The following is a 6,966-nucleotide window of genomic DNA, read 5'->3' on the forward strand; positions in this document are numbered from 1 at the left end:
GTCGCTCAGACGTCCGACTGTGGCATACCTGTTATTTACTTTTGACATAAGCCCTTTCTGCGATGTCGCTCAGACGTTCGACTGTGGCATACTTGTTATTTACTTTTGAGATAAGCCCTTTCTGTGATGTCGCTCAGAAGTCTGAGTGTGGCACACTAGTTATTTACTTTTGATATAAGCCCTTTCTGTGATGTCGCTCAGACGTCCGACTGTGGCATGCTTGTCATTTACCTTTCAATATAAGCCCTTTATGTGGTGTCGCTTAGACGCCCGACTGCGGCATGTTTATTTATTTGTTTACCTTTCGAGGCGTCGCTCCACACACCCGATCGGTCTGCAGTTGTTTATTGAATTTCGGGAAGACTACCGCCCGACTTCCTTTTTACTTATCATGTCGTGCAAATATTTATTATTTGAATGAGCATTATTACTTTTGCTCATGACGCATTCATGCATGCGTTTGTTATATCTTTTGTCCGAACTGTCTTGCGAGTACTTTCAAAGTACTCACTTGGCTTGTTAATTTGGCCAGATGTTGATGAAGGCGATCTCATGGATGAAGAGTTTGATAGGGAGTCCGACGCCTAGAGGAGTCCCAGTCAGTCCCGTGCGATCCTGGATTTGGTCATTGTATTATGTCCGCTTCCGCTACCCCGGAAATAAATTCATCGAGCCTCACCTCGACGCTCGATGAGCTGCCAGTTTAGGAGCCAAGTTACCCACCACCACTTTTATCTCGAGTCAGTAGCATGTCACCACACCCCTGTGTCATAACCGCCCTTATGTACAATATTGGTGTGTTTGTAATAAATTGTTGAGCAACCTTAGCTCAACCCTGTAATATATTTGATGCTACTAGTCTTCTGTATTCAAGTATTTGTCTACCAGTAAGGATAACTCACTACTAGGGAAAAGCCTATACACAGAATCTTATCAGCAGCGCGCTGTAAAATAAGGCGCTGCTGCTAATTAGCAGTAGCGTGCTCGGGGGTAACTCGCTTCTGAAACCAATATAGCAGTAGCGCGCCCGCTCAAAGAAGCGCTACTGTTATAATTCCCATGAGGCCGCCACGAGGCTTGTTATAGCAGCAACGGGTTACAATGACGGGCGCTACTGCTACGTAGCATAGTAGCAGCGCATTGCTGCAATAAGCGCTACTGCTAAATTTACTACAAAAGTTTTGCCCCATCTCCTCTATCCGATCCACACTCACACAGTCACACACTAGCTCTCTAGATCCCCTCTCAATCCCCCGCGCCGGTCCACCCCCATCGCCCCTCCTCCGTCTGCGCCGCCGTCACCTCCTCCTCCTTGCTGGACTCGGTACCGGCCTCCTCGTCCATCCTCCCTCTCCACTCGCCGCTGGCCGGCCCCTCCTCGCTCCGCCTTCCTCCTCCGTCCTCCCTCCACTGGCCGCGCCGGCCGGCCCCTCCTCGCTCCGCCTTCCTCCTCCATACTACTCTCTTCTCCCTCCTCGAGTCGCCCCTCCTTCTCCCTCCTGCCTGCTACATTTTGATTTAGTAGCTAGGCTAGTTCATATGCAACATTTTGATTTAGTTGATATGATTTAGTTGATTTAATTAGTAGGCTAGTTGATTTAGTTGACTTAGAACATTTTGATTTAGTTGATTTAATAGGCTAGTTCATTTAGTTGATTTAGTTGACTGAGAACGTTTTGATTTAGTTGATTTAATAGTCTAGTTCATTTAGTTGATTTAGTTGACTTAGAACATTTTGATTTAGTTGATTTAGTAGGGTAGTTCATTTAATTAGTTGATTTAGAACATTTTGATTTAGTTGATTTAGAACATTTTGATTTAGTTGATTTAGTAGGCTAGTTGATTTAGTTGACTTAGAACATTTTGATTTAGTTGATCGTTAATCCTTTGCTCATATTGCTTTAGGAAAAATGGAGCCACCACCACCACTATGTCGACTATGCAAGTCAAGATGCGCCAGCAGCCTTGCAACTGGCAAGCTGTTCGGCATCTACTTCCAGCCGAGTTTTCATTATGCGGCGGTAAGAAATTAGATGAAATGTAATAACTATTTTGTTTTTAGTGTTGGCATTACTGCATTGTGTCATTTTGCTTATTTTACACAGATCATCCCATGCAATGTGAGGTTGAAATTCAACAAGCTGACAGGAGAAACTGTGACATTTGAGGCTCCTGGGGGGGCGTACACTATGGAGGTCGAGAAAGAACGCAATATGTCGCAGATTGGAGGAGATGGATGGGCCCATTTCGTCGCTCGCATGCGTCTTACTGGTGGTGAGTTGATCAGCTTCTCCTTCCGAGCAGAAAGACCCAAGCTAGCTGTCATTTATCTCAACCTGGTGGAAGATGATGAAGATGACGAAGATGATGAAGATGATGAAGATAATGAGGACCCACTCGATGAAGATGATGAGGACCCACTTCATGAAGCCATCGTAGCTCAAAGAACAAGGCTGAGTGAGGAGGAGGTGTCCAACCTGTGGGACATAATTCCGCCACGTGCTGACTTTGTTGGGGTGCCATTCGTGACTCGCTTGACAAATACCATGGTTGATCGACATGATATGGTATGTTATACTTACAAATGCAAATTATCCGATGAATTACTTAGTGTACAGTCCAATGATATGGTATGTTGTGTGGAATCTAGTCGATGATATGTTTTAGTGTAGAGTTCGATCACATGCTTATTAGTGTAGAATCTAACGAAACTATTAATAGTGTAGACAATCCATGTGTACTTATTTGCGAGGCTATTTACTAATTGATATGTTTTTCTTATTCAGAAATTGGCAAAGAGCATATCTGTGAGTTATGGTATCGAGCCTGATGAAGAAGGCTCGGCTGGACTACGCCTTACTGCAAGGGGCTCCGTCACAACCTGTACTTGCCGCGTGGACATGGACGGTCGCACACACTTAAACTCGGTTGGGTGGAAGAAATTCCTCGATGGCAAGAATCTTCATGTTGGACAGGCCATCCTAATTACTATCAGGAACACCAACCGCCCAGGCTTAAGGATGATGATTGTCTTCGATATCATCTAGAACTACATATGTGTGTGTGGCTATATCATCTAGAACTACATATGTGTGTGTGTGGCTATATCATCTAGAACTACATATGATGATCGTCGTCAATATCATCAAGAACTACATATGATGATGGCCATTGATATGACCTTGTACTGCTTGAGGATGCATGTTGACTATGCATGAAATTGTTATCTAGTACTCCCTTCGTTCCAAATTACTCGTCGTGGTTTGAACTAAAACCACGACGAGTAATTTGGAACGAAGGGAGTACTACCTAGTAATGGGTTATGAATTTGATATCTACTAGCAGTACCTAGTATCTAGTATCTGAAAGGGAAACTCAAAGGGAAAGGGGTAATGGGAAAATGATGAAAGATATAGCAGTAGCGAGGGATAGCGAAATCGCTACAGGTAGGTAATAGTAGCGCGTTCTTAAAAAGCGCTGCTGATATCGTAAACAGCAGTACCGCGGGTAAGGGCCGCGCTACTACTATGAGTTAGCTGTAGTGCCTTATTAGTAGCGCGTCCACCCGCGCTACTGCTAGCCTCAAAACCCGCGCTGCTACTAGGGTTTTACCTAGTAGTGACTCTTCCTATACTGGAATCAAGAGATCGATTTCTCAATAAGTATTTTACTGAAAAACCGATCGTGACAAACTTGGTACCAGAGCCAGGCTGACTGTAGGAAGCCACTAGGTGCGATCGCTAATCGTTTATTAGCATAGTAGAGTTTATTCATATTTTCACAAATGTAGTCATTTTCTGACAGTCAGCATAAATTTATGATCCGACCATTCAGAATTTTTGCCTACTTTTGTAGATGGCTGGCAACGACTGTGAGTCACAGGTGTTCGCCAACGTGCCTGAGGGGTTCGTCAAGCTCCTCTCTTTCATCGTCCAGGTCGCGATGGGGCCATCAGTGCGCCCAGTCTTCACACTCTACCCACACAAGATCAACGACAGTCTGACCATGCACCAGGCCGCGGTGCAATTCAAGGGAGGGCGTGTTGAGTTACGCCACTTCCGGTTCTTGGGGAGAGCCATGCCTACGGAGAGGCATTCTATGCAGATGGCTGCCCGTGAGGCGATAGCTCGTCTCCGGGATGTTCTTCCTTCAATGAAGACTCGTCGCTACCGCTACCTTCCATGCCACGTGCCATACACCTGCCATTACTCATTCGCTTGCCTCAGAGGAGAGCGAGACAAGGCCTTTGAGATGCTTGTCGAGTACCTCCGAGCTCTGGAGGCAGCCTTCGACAGCATGGTGGACAACCTTGTAGCTACCCGCATGGACTCAGTCCATGGCTGTGCCGCCAACAGGAGGGAGCTCCTGCACACCGCTCCACCGCTGACTTTCATCTCGTCCTCGGCATCTCATTCACGTACCATTCTCACCACTGCTCGTCGCCTACCTAGCACCGAGGAGTTCTACCAAGTCATTGCACCCACTCCAATTCATTCTGCACCACCTATTGTGCCCACTCCTATTCGTGTTACTCCGCCTATGGCACCCGCTCCACCAGCTCAGCGCAGCGCTTCACGTCTTGAGCCTATTAGCAAGGAGGAAGTTGAGTCCCCCGCCTCACTGCGCCTCACCCTCGGCAGGCCAAGGGAGATCCTCACCATCTCCGACTAAGTACGCTTAGCCGCCATGCGATGTACCGACTTGTACTATATGTTTATATGTACATAGGTTGTGAGAAGTAGCTTGTTTGCGCATCATGTACGGTCTGGAGAAGTGCACTAGCCTAAATAACATGTCAGGAATATGCACGCATATCCTGAGTGATGTATTGTATAATTACTGCTTGCGTGTAAGATATGCAATAGTCCTTCTCCATGCGTAATCGTTTATTTTTCTTGAAAAATCCTGGAGCTTTTAAAATTTCCGTATTTGTGAATTCATTGACAGTTGCGACTCAATTTCTTTTCTTACGAATTTTATAAAACATATCCCCAGAGTGAAAGATGTCTCGTCCTTGGACGCGCTCCATGCCAGAGGAAAATTACGGCACACCACCAAACAACCATTTCACACAGGGCCAATCAAGTCAACAGGACAGTGAAACAACATTTACCCAAGTATGTCGCCTTTATGAACAGAGTCAGTAACAATATCAGGAAATGATGAACCAAGTCATCAATATGGGAAATCACCATGGATAGTATCAGCAGCAATCCAAGTTGTCTGAGCTACAGAAGACGTGTCCCCCAACATTTTCTCATACTGACAAACCTCTTGAGGCCGACGACTGGCTTCGAGACATGGAAAGAAAATTAATTATTGCACAATTTTCAGACCTATGAGAAAGTATTATATGCACCGCACTATCTCACTGGAGCAGCTGCATCCTGGTGGGAAAATTTCCTACACATGCACCCCAACGAAAATGAAATAACCTGGGAGGAATTCAAAGAAGGTTTTCGTGGGGCACACATTCCTAAAAGTGTTATGAAGATCAAGAAGAGAGAATTTGATGAACTCAAACAAAGGACCATGACGGTGTCAGAATACAACAGCCAGTTTACTCTGCTGTCTCGCTATGCCAACGAAGAGTGTATGAGTGAAAGCAAGAAGATGGAAAAATTCTTGGAAGGCCTGGCACCCGCGCTTAGATGCCAGCTGGTTGTACACACCTTCCCAGATTTCAAAACACTGGTGGATAAGGCTATTACCTTGGAAAATGAGCGACACAGCTTGGAGGATTTCCACAAACGCAAAAGGGACCAGACTACTCAGGCTCGAAACCACCGAAGCAAGGCGGAATTTTAGAAAGGTGGGACACACAAACCCACGACGAATAATTCACGCCCAATCAAGAATTTCCATGCAAGGGACAAGGAGTTCACATATCACCCAGGCGTTACTTGCGACGCTTGTGGAGAAGAAGGGCACTATGCCAAGCAGTGCCCCAAGCCAAGGAACTCAACCCCAAAGCCAAACAACGGTGGCAATAATTCAGCGCCCAAGCAAAACAATTTCAACCCCAATAACAACCACAGGAAGGGTCATCTGAACCACGTGACCAAAGAAGAAGCACAAAATGCCCCGGATATCGTACTCGGTATGTTCCCTATGAACACAATACCTGCCATGGTTTTGTTTGATTCTAGAGCTTCTCACTCGTTCATTTCGAAGAGATTTGCTTTGCAAAACAATTTTTCGATGCTTCCCTTGGAAAAATCCATGATCATCAAGTCCCCTGGGATTAAGCAAGTGACCCAGAGTTACTGTCAAGGTGTGGTTATTGAATTTGAAGGATTGAAGTTTTACGCCAACCTTATTGTATTGGAAAATAAAGGACTGAATGTCATCCTAGGGATGGATTGGTTAACCACCAACAAAGGTTTTATTGACTGCTTCAACCGGACCGTAATTCTCACCCACCGTCACGGGAAGACAATAAAGGTTTCAGCCAAAGAAAGACAAATATCTCGACAACCGAGGTTAAACAAGGTGGACGTTTCTGAGTTAAGCAAAGTTCCAGTAGTGTGTGAATTTCCAGACGTATTTCCCGAAGAACTACCAGGCATGCCACCAGACTGAGAGATAGAATTCAGCTTTGAGCTAGCACCCGGAACCGCTCCCATTTACAAGAAACCATACAGAATGGCACCATCCGAGTTGGTAGAATTGAAGAAGCAAATAAAAGAACTGTTGGACAAAGGATACATACGAGCCAGTTCCTCACCTTGGGGTTCTCCAATTTTATTTGCCAAGAAAAAGGATGGGACACTGAGATTGTGTAGAGACTATCGAGCACTTAACATGGTCACAATCAAGAACAAATACCCAATGCCACGGATAAATGATTTATTTGATCATCTCGCTCAGGCCAAAGTCTTCTCAAAAATTGACTTAAGGTCGGGATACCATCAATTAAAAGTGCGAACAGAAGATATCCCCAAGACAGCCTTCACCTCCAGATAT

Source organism: Triticum aestivum, chromosome 4B, assembly GCF_018294505.1.
Source record: "Triticum aestivum cultivar Chinese Spring chromosome 4B, IWGSC CS RefSeq v2.1, whole genome shotgun sequence".
NCBI classification, from domain to species: domain Eukaryota; kingdom Viridiplantae; phylum Streptophyta; class Magnoliopsida; order Poales; family Poaceae; genus Triticum; species Triticum aestivum.